Source organism: Syngnathoides biaculeatus, chromosome 5 (genome assembly GCF_019802595.1).
Source record: "Syngnathoides biaculeatus isolate LvHL_M chromosome 5, ASM1980259v1, whole genome shotgun sequence".
Classification (NCBI taxonomy): Eukaryota; Metazoa; Chordata; class Actinopteri; order Syngnathiformes; family Syngnathidae; genus Syngnathoides; species Syngnathoides biaculeatus.
This window is the reverse complement of record NC_084644.1, coordinates 14,529,983-14,542,064: the sequence shown is the minus strand read 5'-3', so window position 1 is coordinate 14,542,064 and position 12,082 is coordinate 14,529,983.

Below are 12,082 nucleotides of genomic sequence, written 5' to 3'. Positions count from 1 at the left end.
TCACTCACAAATCTCTCTCAAACTGATTGATTAAAATTGATTAAAATCTGGGACCACCACCAACATGGCACTTCACCATGCACCAACTGAAAGACACAGACTTCGATTCTTTTATGAGGAGGGTTGGGACAAGTTTTATACATTCAATAATTCCATAACTAAATTCCCATCTCTGCTGTGGGAAACCGGGAAAGCTGTATTGCGAGACTGAATCATATGATAATCTTTGTATAAGTAAAATCCATCCATTTTAAATAGCACTGATCCTGGGCATTGGAGCCTATCCCACTTGACTCTGGGCAAATGGCAGAATACACTTCAAAGGGGTCGCCAGTCAATCACAGGGCACATATAGACATGGACAACCATTCGCATTCACATTCATACTGTCACTGTTTGGGAACTGAACCAACATTGTTTGAACCAAAACAGGTAAGTGTACCAGTACACAGAAGAATATGCAATTAAACCAACTTCACAAGGCAAAATCAATTCGATGTCAAAAAGAGCAGATTTTCAATAACAACAGTTAAGATACACTAACTTTGAGTACAGTAAAAATCAGGAACATTTCTTGCTAACCAACTTGAGTGCAATAAAGAGAATTCATTAAATAAAAAAATTCAAGATTCGAATGGCAAACATACACAGTCACTGCTAGAAATAAATGTAATATTTTACAAGAAGAATTTTAAACTTGGCGGCATGGTGGTTCATCTGGAAAGTGTTGACCTCACAGTACTGAGGTTCTGGGCTGAATCCCGGACCCGCCTGTGTATAGTTTGCATGTTCTCCCCATGCCTGTATGGGTTTTATCCCGGCACTCGTGTTTCCTCCCACATCCCAAAAACATGCAACTTTAATTGAACACTCTAAATTGCCCCAAGGTGTCACTGTGAGTGCAACTGTTTGTCTCGATGTGCCCTGCGATTGGGTGGCAAACAGTTCAGGGTGTACTCCGCCTCCTGTCTGTTGACAGCTGGGATAGGCTCCAGTACTCCCGTGAGCCTTGTGAGAATAAGTGGCTAAGAAAATGGATGGATGGAATTTTAAACTTTTATTAATGTTCAAAACATTCTTCAATTAAATACAGAAATTAAAGACAGTCTTGCTGCTCCTTTCAGCCTCACAGAATTATACAACATATTAAAAATATGGCAGCATGACTGGTTAGCACATTTGCCTGACAGTTCTGAGGTCTGGGGTTCAAATCCCACCCCTGCCTGTGTGGGGTTTGCATGCTCTGCCCATGCCTGTGTTGGTTTTCTCCGGGTACTCCGCTTTCCTCTCACATCCCAAAAACATGAAGGGTATTGAAGACTCTAAAGTGCCTGCAAGTGTGAAAATGTGTGCAAATGGTTGTTATTTTAAACAGTATGTACCCTGTGATTGGCTGGTGACTAGTTCAGGGTGTACCCCACCTCTCACCTAAAGATAGGTGGGATAGGCTCCAACACACCCACGACCCTAGTGAGGATAAGCAGAATGAAAGCTGAATGAATGAATGAATGAATGAATGAATGAATGAATGAATGAATGAATGAATGAATGAATGAATGAATGAATTAATTAATTAATTAATTAAACATATGCAGTCAGGGAGGGTGCTTGGCCGGGAACGAATCTGTCGAATTCATTAAACATTTTTAGCCTTACCTTGAATAAATAAATAAATACTCCATTGAAGCCCATATTTAAATGGTTTCAAACAGATTTGGCTGTCATTTGTATTTAAAAATATATTAAAAAAAATAGAATTAATTCATTCAACTCTTGAGAATGCTCCCAAATTTAAACACTATTATGAAGCTCAACCCCTCATCAAGCCGTCACCTTATCATGGTGGATATGTTTGTGTGTCCCGATGAGCAGAGGAGCTAATTTGTTTGTTTGTTTCACACCCCTGGTAGGGTCACCCATGGCCAAAGGTTCCTAGGTGAGGGATCAGACAAAGTACGATTCAAAACCCCTATGATGAGTGCAAATATTGGATCCCGGTTTTCCTTGCTCGGACAGGTTAGGGTTAGGAGCCAGGGCTGGAGGTTGGGCTCAAAGGTGAGCATCTGGTGGCCGGGCCTGCGCATGGGGCTTGGCTGGGCACAGCACGAAAGGGTAACATGAGTCCCCGTTCCCATGGGCTTACCACCTGCAAGAGGGGCCATAGGGGTCGGGTGCAATGTGAGCTGGGCGGTGGCCAAAGGTGATCCGATCTCCTCTAGGGACATGGAATATCACCTCTTTGGCAGGGAAGGAGCCCAAATTGGTGCGTGAGGTCGAGAAGTTCTGACTAGATATAGTCGTACTTGCCTCTATGCACTGCTTCGGCTCTGGTACCACTCTTCTTGAAAGGGGTTGGACTCTGTTTCACTCTGAAGTTGCCCACGGTGAGAGACTGCGAGCAGTTGTAGGTATACTTATTGCCCCCTGGGTCGGGGCCTGTATGTTGGGGTTTACCCTGGTGGATGAGAGGATACCCTCCCTTCACTTTCAGATAGGGGGATGGGTCCTGACTGTTGTTTGTGCCTCTGCACCAAATGGCAGCTCAGAGTACCCACCCATTTTGGACTGCTTAGAGGGAGTGCTGGAGAGCGCTCCCTCTGGGGACTCAATCATTCTGCTGGGGGACTTCAATGCTCATGTTGGCAATGACAGTTAGACCAGGAAGGTTGTGATTGGGAAGAAACCCCCCATCAGAACTCAAGTGATGTTCTGCTACTGCACTTCTGTGCTCATCACGGATTGTCCATAATGAACACCATGTTCAGGTTTAAGGGGGTCCACATGTGCATCTGGCAAGAGGACACCCTAGGTCGCAGATCAATGATTGACTTTGTGGGTGTGCCATTGGACTTGCGGCTGCATGTCTCGGACACTCGAGTGAAGAAAGGGGCAGAGCTGTCAACTGATCACCACCTGGTGTTGAGTTGGCTGCGATGGTGGGGGAAGATGCTGGTCCGACGTGGCAGGCCCAAATGTATGATGAGGGTGTGGTGGGAACAGCTGGCAGATTCCCCTGTCAGAAGGAATTTCAACGCCCACCTCAAAAAGAACTTTGCTCCTGGAATGTGAGGCCGGGCACATTGAGACCGAGTGGATGATGTTGCGCGCCTCCCTTGCTGAAGCTGCCAACCGGAGCTGTGGCCATAAGGTGGTCGGTGCCTGTCGTGGCGGCAACCCCCGAACACGTTGGTGGGCACCAACAGTGAGGGATGCTGTGTGGTATGCTGGATGTACAATGGGGACAAGAAAGCTCTGGAAAGAGTGTTCAACATTGCCCAGAAGATCACTGGCTGCGCTTTGCTTTCCCTAGAGAACATTGCCAACTCCCACTATAACATGAGAGCTACTAATATCGTTAAGGACTCTTCCCATCCTGGTCACCACCTATTTAACCTGCTGGTCCCTGGTCGGCGTTACAGGTCCCACAAATCACGGACAAGCAGACTCAAGGATACCTTTTTTCCGAGAGCCATCAACTCCTTGAACTTAAAACCCCTAAACATAACAGTACTGTCATCTAAAATTATGCATCTGCCCTTGTATGCTTTTCTTGCTTTTAATAATCTTACTAAGGCCCGGAAAAGCCTGAAAAATGCACTTTATTTATTTATTTATTTATTTGTTTGTTTATTTATTCATAAGTTCTTTTAGCAATAACTGTGCCTTGATTATAAGTATTTGTGTTCTATTTTATTCATGCAAGCACCTTGTGTAGAACCGTTCATTATTTCGTTGTATGCACAGCCATATAGTGACACTAACATTTGATTTCATTTGGTTTGATGAGAAACTCTCAATTCACTTCCATGTGTTCGCAGGCACACACCCCTGGGACTTTTTCGTTGGGTGTGGGGCCATTCACTTATTGCTACAAGTAACTAGCAATATGCAAATTGCTTGGGTATTTAGTCACTCACTCTCTCCTCCGATAGACATTCATAATTTAGATGGTCATTCCCACCACATTTCAGTTTTACAGTCGGGTTCATGACCCTTGTCGTGCATCCTTTTTCTCCTCTCCTTGTACAATGTTGTTCTGCCTTTCCATCACAGGGTGTAACACTCCTGCCCCATATAACACTCCTATCAAAAGTGTCCTTGTTCTAGTAAGGTTACTTCTGTGATCTTGTGTTACATTGAGTGCTTTATCTTTTGTCTTCGTACTTCACTCCCCTCAAGAGACTTTATTTGACTGATCAACTCTCAATAAACATCCATTTTAAGAGAAACCTAATTCATATTATGGTTCTGGTCTTCTCCCTGCCTCATGAACAAATGCTCCTGGGAGCAGTCTCACCACCTGCAGCTTGTTTACACTAATTAGTACTTGTACAGGTATTTATTGTCATGTGTTTCACCATATCTTTTGCCAGATCATTATACCCCATTGCTACGTTCCCACAGTTCATTGTCCACTAAATGACTTCCTGCTTTGTATTTGACCTTGCCTTTTTGCTTCACAATTCTCCTGCCTGTATACCAACCCCAGAGTGAATAAATCTACTGCTCAAACTGTACTTTTCCTGCAAAGTTGTGCAGGGACAACGGATTGCTCAGCATGAGAAAATTTGCTTTCTGCCATCATCTCGAGACGGTCTCTGAGCAGAAAGATTTCCTGCTGAGGCAGGTCGTCACAGTTTGATGCCCTGCTTAGCCTTTTCCCATAAAAGTGTGACACCATGGTACAATGGGACTTCCATTCCCCCGCGAGTCAGTCACCTCTGCGATATCTGCCAGACGTTTGGCCGTCATTTCACAGCTTTCAATCGTGGAGCGGTTATCGGGGGACTCTGGAAATTTCAAAGCCTTTAAACATGCAGTGCAAATTTCACTTTCTCGTTGCAGGCAGCTGCCTTCCCCACAGAAAGGGTGGAAATCCTGTTTTATCATTTCCCACCTGATGGGACGTGTGTAAGTATGGGCTACAGCGGAGTGGAGCCGCAATGTGGACACATACCACTCATGGTCATTGTTTGTGAGGACAATGGAGCAGGTATTTCAATACGCCACTCCAGAGCGTAAGGGGGCACATTCTTTCATTCTGCTGCAACAATGCAAATGCAGGGTATCTGATTGCACCATCAAGTTCCACATTCTAACAGCCAAGAGCCAGTGGAATAACAGGGCACTACGAGACGGATTTTTTTCAGGGGCTCTCCCCCGTCATCAAAGATCAGTTGATCTGGCTTGACCTGAGTATTGACCTGGACTCACTCATTGATCTCGCCCTGAAAATCGACAAGTGGCTCATGGATCTTGAGCAGGACAACTGGCGGAGGATTATGTCTCCACACGCTGGTGCCACAGGCATCTATCCACTCATGGCTGCCACCACGGAGGAACAAATGCAGCTGGGCCACATGCGTCTTTCTCCTGAGGAACGTCTACACCAGTAGGGGATGGATGATTCTTCTACTGTTGGTAGTTAGGCCACACTATGGTTCAGTGCCACATAAAGGCTTCTGGAACCCCTAACATGACTCCAAAAATGGTGAGATTTAATCTCATGAAGTTAAAACCAGCCCTTTGCACTGCCTCCAGTCACATAATGATCTCCGGGACAGCAAGTCTATGTGACCATTTTCATTAGTGTTCTGTTACAGACCTTTTGAACACACTCCTCTGAATCTTTGAGGTTCCAGCGTCCTCACATTGCATATGCAGCTGATGAAAGTTTCCTGGGAAGATAACTCACCAAACGCAAACGCTCACATAGAATTTTTCAAACTCACTCAAAGAGCGCATTAGCTTCCACGTTTTTGGCACCATAATTCATCAATTTTCTGAGTCACTTATCGTCACGAGGGTCGGAGGAGTGCTGGAGCCTATCCCAGATGTCATCGGATAGGAAGCAACGTACACCCTGAACTTGTTGTCAGCCAATGACAGGGCACACGGAGACACACAGCAGTTGCATTCACAATCACACCTAGGGGCAATTTAGAGTGTCCAATTATTGCATGTTTTTTGGGATGTGGGAGGAAACTGGAGTGCCCAAAGAAAACCCACGCAGTCACGGGGAGAACATGCGTACTCCACACAGGTGGATTTGAGCATGGTCCTCAGAACTGTGGGGCCAAGGCCCTCTAGCTGCTCCACTGTGGTGCCTTGGCGCCATAAATCATGATGTAATTTTGGATTATCTTTGGCTGAAACTTCATAACCCCCCACTGATGTACTGGTCCTCTGCACAAAAATATTGGGAAGGGAAGACCACAGACCTCGGAGTGGATCCAGACTTGTCACTGGTGCCTTCCTGTTATCATGACTTGAAAGAGGTCTTCTCCAAGTCCAAGGCTAAGTCCCTTCCTCCCCACCAGACCTTATGACTATGGAATTTACTTGCTGTCCAGAACCACACCACCTCGGGGATGACTAGTCTCACTTTCTGGCCAGAAGCACCAAGCCATGAAAGAGTAGGTGAAGGACTCGCTGGCAGCCAGTAATCATTCGGCCCTCGTCAAACCAAGTTGGAGCTGGGTTTTTCTTCATGGAGATGAAGGACAAGACCATGTGACACTGCACTGATTATCAGAGACTGAACAGTATCATGGTTAAAAAAAAAAAAAACAAAACAAAAAAAAAACAGGTACACTCTTCCTCTCATTTCCATCGCCTTTGAGCTCCTGGATGGGCCAAAGTTTTCATGAAGCAAGACTTAAGGAATACATATCATCTGGTTAGATTACATTCCTCTGTGTTTATGTCCAAGAACCTTACTCCCGCATAATGGAATTACAGCATCGGGGGCTACGAATTATTAGCAGTCAGGGTGGCATTAACAGAGTGGAGGCATTGGCTGGAAGGAGCTCAGGTCCTGTTTCTCGTGTGAACCGACCACAAGGACTTGGAGTAGCTAAAATCAGTCAAAAGTCTAAGTACTAGACAGGCTATGGTGGGAACTCTTCTTTACTCGGATCAATTTTGTGATGTCTTTGCGGCTGGGAACGAAGAACAGCAAACTCGATTCGCTAACGCGGATTCATAGTCAGGAAGAGGTTGCATGCAATCCCGCACACATACTGCCAGAATCTTGTTTTGTTTCTGTGCTTACTTGGGAAATCAGGATGCAGGTCAAAGATGTACTTCAGGCCACTCAGAGCCTCGAAGGATGCCTTGCTATTCATAGTTGCTCGATTAAGGAGTAGTGTAATAGGCATAGCCAAAACCCAGTCCGTTATTGAACAACGCTTCAGGTGGCCTAACATTAAAAAAAAGATGTCAGCAATGTCATGCGTGTGCAGCTAAAAATGTCCCTAAATGTCTCTTGGGTGAGCTTACAACCTCTGTCTATCTGATGACGTCCATGGTCTCATTTTTCATGCAACTTTGTGGCAGGGTTGCCAACTTCGCAGGGCCACACGACTGATCTCACGGTGGTTGACAGTTTCTCTAAAATAATCCATTTCTTCGCACTACCAAATTTCCCCTCTGCTAAGCAGACTGCTGAACCTATGTTGGACAGCGGGTTTAAGTTGCAAGTTGCAATTGCAAAGTTTTCCAATGACAAGGGGCCGCATTTTGTTTTGCAGTTCTGGAAGGAATTTTGTTCCCTCATAGGGCCACTCAGATAATCCTGCCATTACCATCCTAATACAAACGAGCACACAGCGATTAAACCTCGACCTGGAGACTGGGTTCCGGTGTCTGGCCTCATGGGACCCATGATCTTAGAGTCAGCAACCGGTTTGGGTTGAATACTCTGCCCTCAGCATCTACGGCCACCATAGGAGTTTTAGTTCTCTTTAACCCAAACAAAAAACCTGAATCAATCAGTATCAGAATCAGCTTTATTGGCCAAGTGTGTAAAAACACACAGGGAAGTTTTCTCAGGCAGTCGGTGCTGCCCTGGTACGACATTCAGAACAAAGTACAACAAAGAACAAGACACGTTTCTGTTCAAAGGAAATATTCCTTACAACAGTCATTGAGAACATCCATCCATCAATTTTCTTAGCTGCTTATCCTCAAGAGGGTCACAGGAGTGCTGATCCTTATCCAAGCTGTCAATGGGCAGGAGGCAGGGTACACCCTGAACTGCTTGCCAGCCAATCACAGGGCACATAGGAACAAACAGCTGCACTCACACTCACACCTAGGGGCAATTTAGAGTGTCCAATTAAAGTTGCATGCTTTTGGCATGTGGGAGAAAACCGCAGTGCCTTCGAAAACACACGGAGGCACAGGGAGAACATTCAAACTCCACACAGGCGGGTGCGGGATTCAACCCAGGACCTCAGAACTGAGAGGCCAACGCTTTCCAGCTGATCCCCCGTGCCCCCTCATTTAGAACTGGTGAGAGATAAGAGTGTGTCAACGTCCCATATTGTGTTAAGTTAGTACAGCGTGCTTTTACCTGTTCGCAGTTCCCGGAATACACCAGTGCAATGACAAGTGTGTAAAGGGAGCAGTTTAAAGTGATAAATTGTGCGATAGTCTACAAAATATATTATTAATACTAATACTGATTGGACCAGCAGGATGTGAGTGTGTGTCCCATCAATGGTACAAGGCAGAAAATAGTGGGGTCGCTGATCAAGAATTTAATTACTTAATTACCAGAGGGAAAAAAAACTCTTGGAATGCCTGCTAGTTTTGACTTGCATTGATCTGTTGCACTTTCCCGGCAGAAAAGAGCTGGAAAAGCTGGTGGCCAGGATGTGGAGGGTCCGAAAGGATCCTGCCCACTCCGGACCTAGTTCACGTTGCATGTCTTCAGGAGTGGATGTATGCAGATGCTGCATACATACAGTGCAGAAAATAAGTATTTGAATACCCTGCTATATTGCAAGTTCTCCCACTTAGAAATCATGGAGGGGTCTGAAATTTTCATCGTAGGTGCATGTTCACTGTGAGAGAAATAATCTAAAAAGAAAAATCCAGAAATCACAATATATGACTTTTTAATGATTAATTTGTGTGATAAAGCTGCAAATAAGTATTTGAACACCTATCAGCTAGAATTCTGACCCTCAAAGACCTGTTAGTCCACCTTTAAAAGTCCATCTCTGCTCCATGTATTATCCTGAATCATATACTTCTGTGTGAGGTTGTTCGCTGCTTAAAAACACCTGTCCACCCCATTCAATCAGTCAAAATCAAACTTGTAACATAGCTGAGACCAAACAGCTGTCCAAAGAAAATTGTACAACTCCACATGGTTGGAAAGGGCTACAGAAAAATTGCCAAGCAGCTAGGTGAAAAAAGGTCCACTGTTGGAGCAATCATTAGAAAATGGAAGAAGCTAAACATGACGGTCAATTTCAATCGGAATGGAGCCCTATGGGGGTCTCAATGATCCTTAGAAAGGTAAAGAATCAGCCCAAGACTACACAACAGGACTTGGCCAATGACCTGAAAAGATTTGGTTCCACTGTTTCCAAGGTGACTGTTGGTAATACACTAAGACGTCATGGTTTGAAATCGTGCATGGCACGGAAGGTTCCCCTGCTTAAACCAGCAGATGTCAAGGCCCCTCTTAAGTTTGCCAATGATCATTTGGATGATACAGAGGAGTCATGAGAGAAAGTTTTGTGGTCTGATGAGACCAAACTGGAACCTTTTGGTCATAATTAAACTAACCGTGTTTGGAGGAAGACGAATGATGAGTTCCATCCCCAGAACACCATCCCAACTGCGAGGCATGGGGGTGGTAGCATCATGCTTTGGGGGTGGTTTTCTGCACATGGGACAGGACGACTGCACTGTATTAAGGAGAGGATGACCGCGGCCATGTATTGTGAGATTTTGGGGAACAACCTCTTTCCCTCAGTCAGAACATTGAAGTTGGGTCGTGGCTGGGTCTTTCAACATGACAATGACCCGAAGCATACAGCCAGGAAAACCAAGTAGTGGCTCCGTAAGAAGCATATCAAGGTTGTGGCGCAGCACTCTGATTTCCTCCCACATCCCAGAAACTTGCAACATTAATTAGACACTCTAAATTGCTCTTAGGTGTGATGGTAAGTGTGGCTCTTTGTCTCGATGTGCCCTGCGATTGGCTGGCAACCAGTTCAGGGTGTACCCCGCCTCCTGCCCGTTGACAGTTGGGATAGGCTCAAGCACTCCCGTGACCCTTGTGAGGATAAGCGGCTAAGAAAATGGATGGATGGATGGATGGATGGATACATTATTACCATGTTTGAGTGAAGATGGCATAGTTTGTTCACGTTGTATATATTAACATTTTGTTTATTAGAAAGTCCAGATCGAATGTAATTCGCTATTGGTTACATCAAAACGGACATCTACAATTTTATGATTGGGAAAAACTGCCTTTGTGTGCTGATGTGGGGTTGTGGAGGCATTGGGTGCTGGTGCCTTTTAGTCATTGTATTTTTTGTGCATGTGCACATGTGTTAAAGCCTCTCTGTGGCCTTTCAACATTCATTCATCTTCCGTAATGCCTCTGACTCTCACCAGGGTTGTGGGTATGTTGGACTCTATCCCAGCTTACCCTGGGCGAAAGGCAGGGTACACCCTGAATTAGTCACCAGCCGAGCACAGGTTGCATATAAACAAATAAGCAATTGTACTCATATTCACATTTACTGTTCAGGGAATTTAGAATCTTCAATTAACCTACGGTGCATGTTTCAGAAATGTGGGGGCACACCAGACTACCCAAAGAAAACTCACACAGGCACAGAGAAAACATGCAAAATCCGCGCAGGTGAGGCCAGATATGAACCCTGGTCCTCAGAACTGTGAGCCAGCGGTGCTTACCAGTGTTTTTTTTTATTTTTATACCAGTTTTAAGCATTTGAATTAGTATTTGAACAAGAGAGGGGAGGTTCTGTGTAGGTGCCAAGTTTGCCCGAGCTGCGTTGAAAGGAGCCAGGTCCCAATGTGCCCCTGAGATCCCCAACATGTAAAAATTAAGTCAAATGCAGCAAGAACATGCACACAAAATACGAATTTGTCAGCGTAATCCATCCATCCATCCATCCATCCATCCATCCATCCATCCATCCAGCTCTTAGTATTAAATTAACATAGCAGCAAGGATATTCATGGAACGTGGAAGGGAACTAGACTACGAGAAGAAAACTCTTGCAGGGAGAACTTGCAAACTCCATACAGGAAGTTGAAATAAATGGCTAAAATTATTACAGTGAAAGTGTGGAAAACATCACTTAAAGTATGGTAATGTAGGCGGATCACAGGCTCTACTTTTCTTTTCGGCTTATCCCGTTAGGGGTCGCCACAACATGTCATCTTTTTCCATGTGAATCTATCTCCTGCATCTTCCTCTCGAACATCCTGCCCTCATGTCTTTCCTCACAACATCCATCAACCTTCTCTTTAGTCTTCCTCTCGCTCTCTTCCCTGGCAGCTCCATCCTCAGCACCTCTTCTTCTACCAATATACTCATTATACATAGGACATGCCTCCTAACCCTCTGGACATGTCCAAACCATCGAAGTCTGCACTCTCAAACCTTGCCTCCAAAACATCCAACTTTGGTGGTCCCTCTAATCAGCTCATTTCAAATCCTATCCAACCTGCTCACTCTTAGAGAGAACCTTAACATTATTTCTGCGACCTTGAGCTCTGCTTCATGTTGTCTTTTCAGTTCCACCATCTCTAATCCCTACATCATGGCTGACCTCACCACTGTTTTATAAACATTGCCTTTCATCATAGCAGAGACTCTTCTGTCACATAACACACAAGACACATTCTGGCACCTATTCCAACCTAGTCGGACCCATTTCTTCACTTCCTGAATACACTCACCATCGCTCTTGAATGTTGACCCCAAGTATAAGTATTTGAAGTCGTCCACCCTCGCTTTCTCTTCTCCCTGGAGCCTCACTCTTATCCCTCCACCCTCGTCATTCAAGCACATATCATATTTTGTTTTACTTCGGCTAATCTTCATTCCTCTCCTTTCCAGTGCATGCCTCCATCTTTGTCATAGTTCCTTCACCTGCTCACTGCTTTCACTGCATACCACAATATGATCTTTGAATATCATGGTCCAAGGGGATTCCAGTCTAATCTCATCTGTCAACATATCCATTACCACAGCAAACAGGAAGGGGTTCAGAGCTGATGCTTGATGCAGTCCCAAATCCTT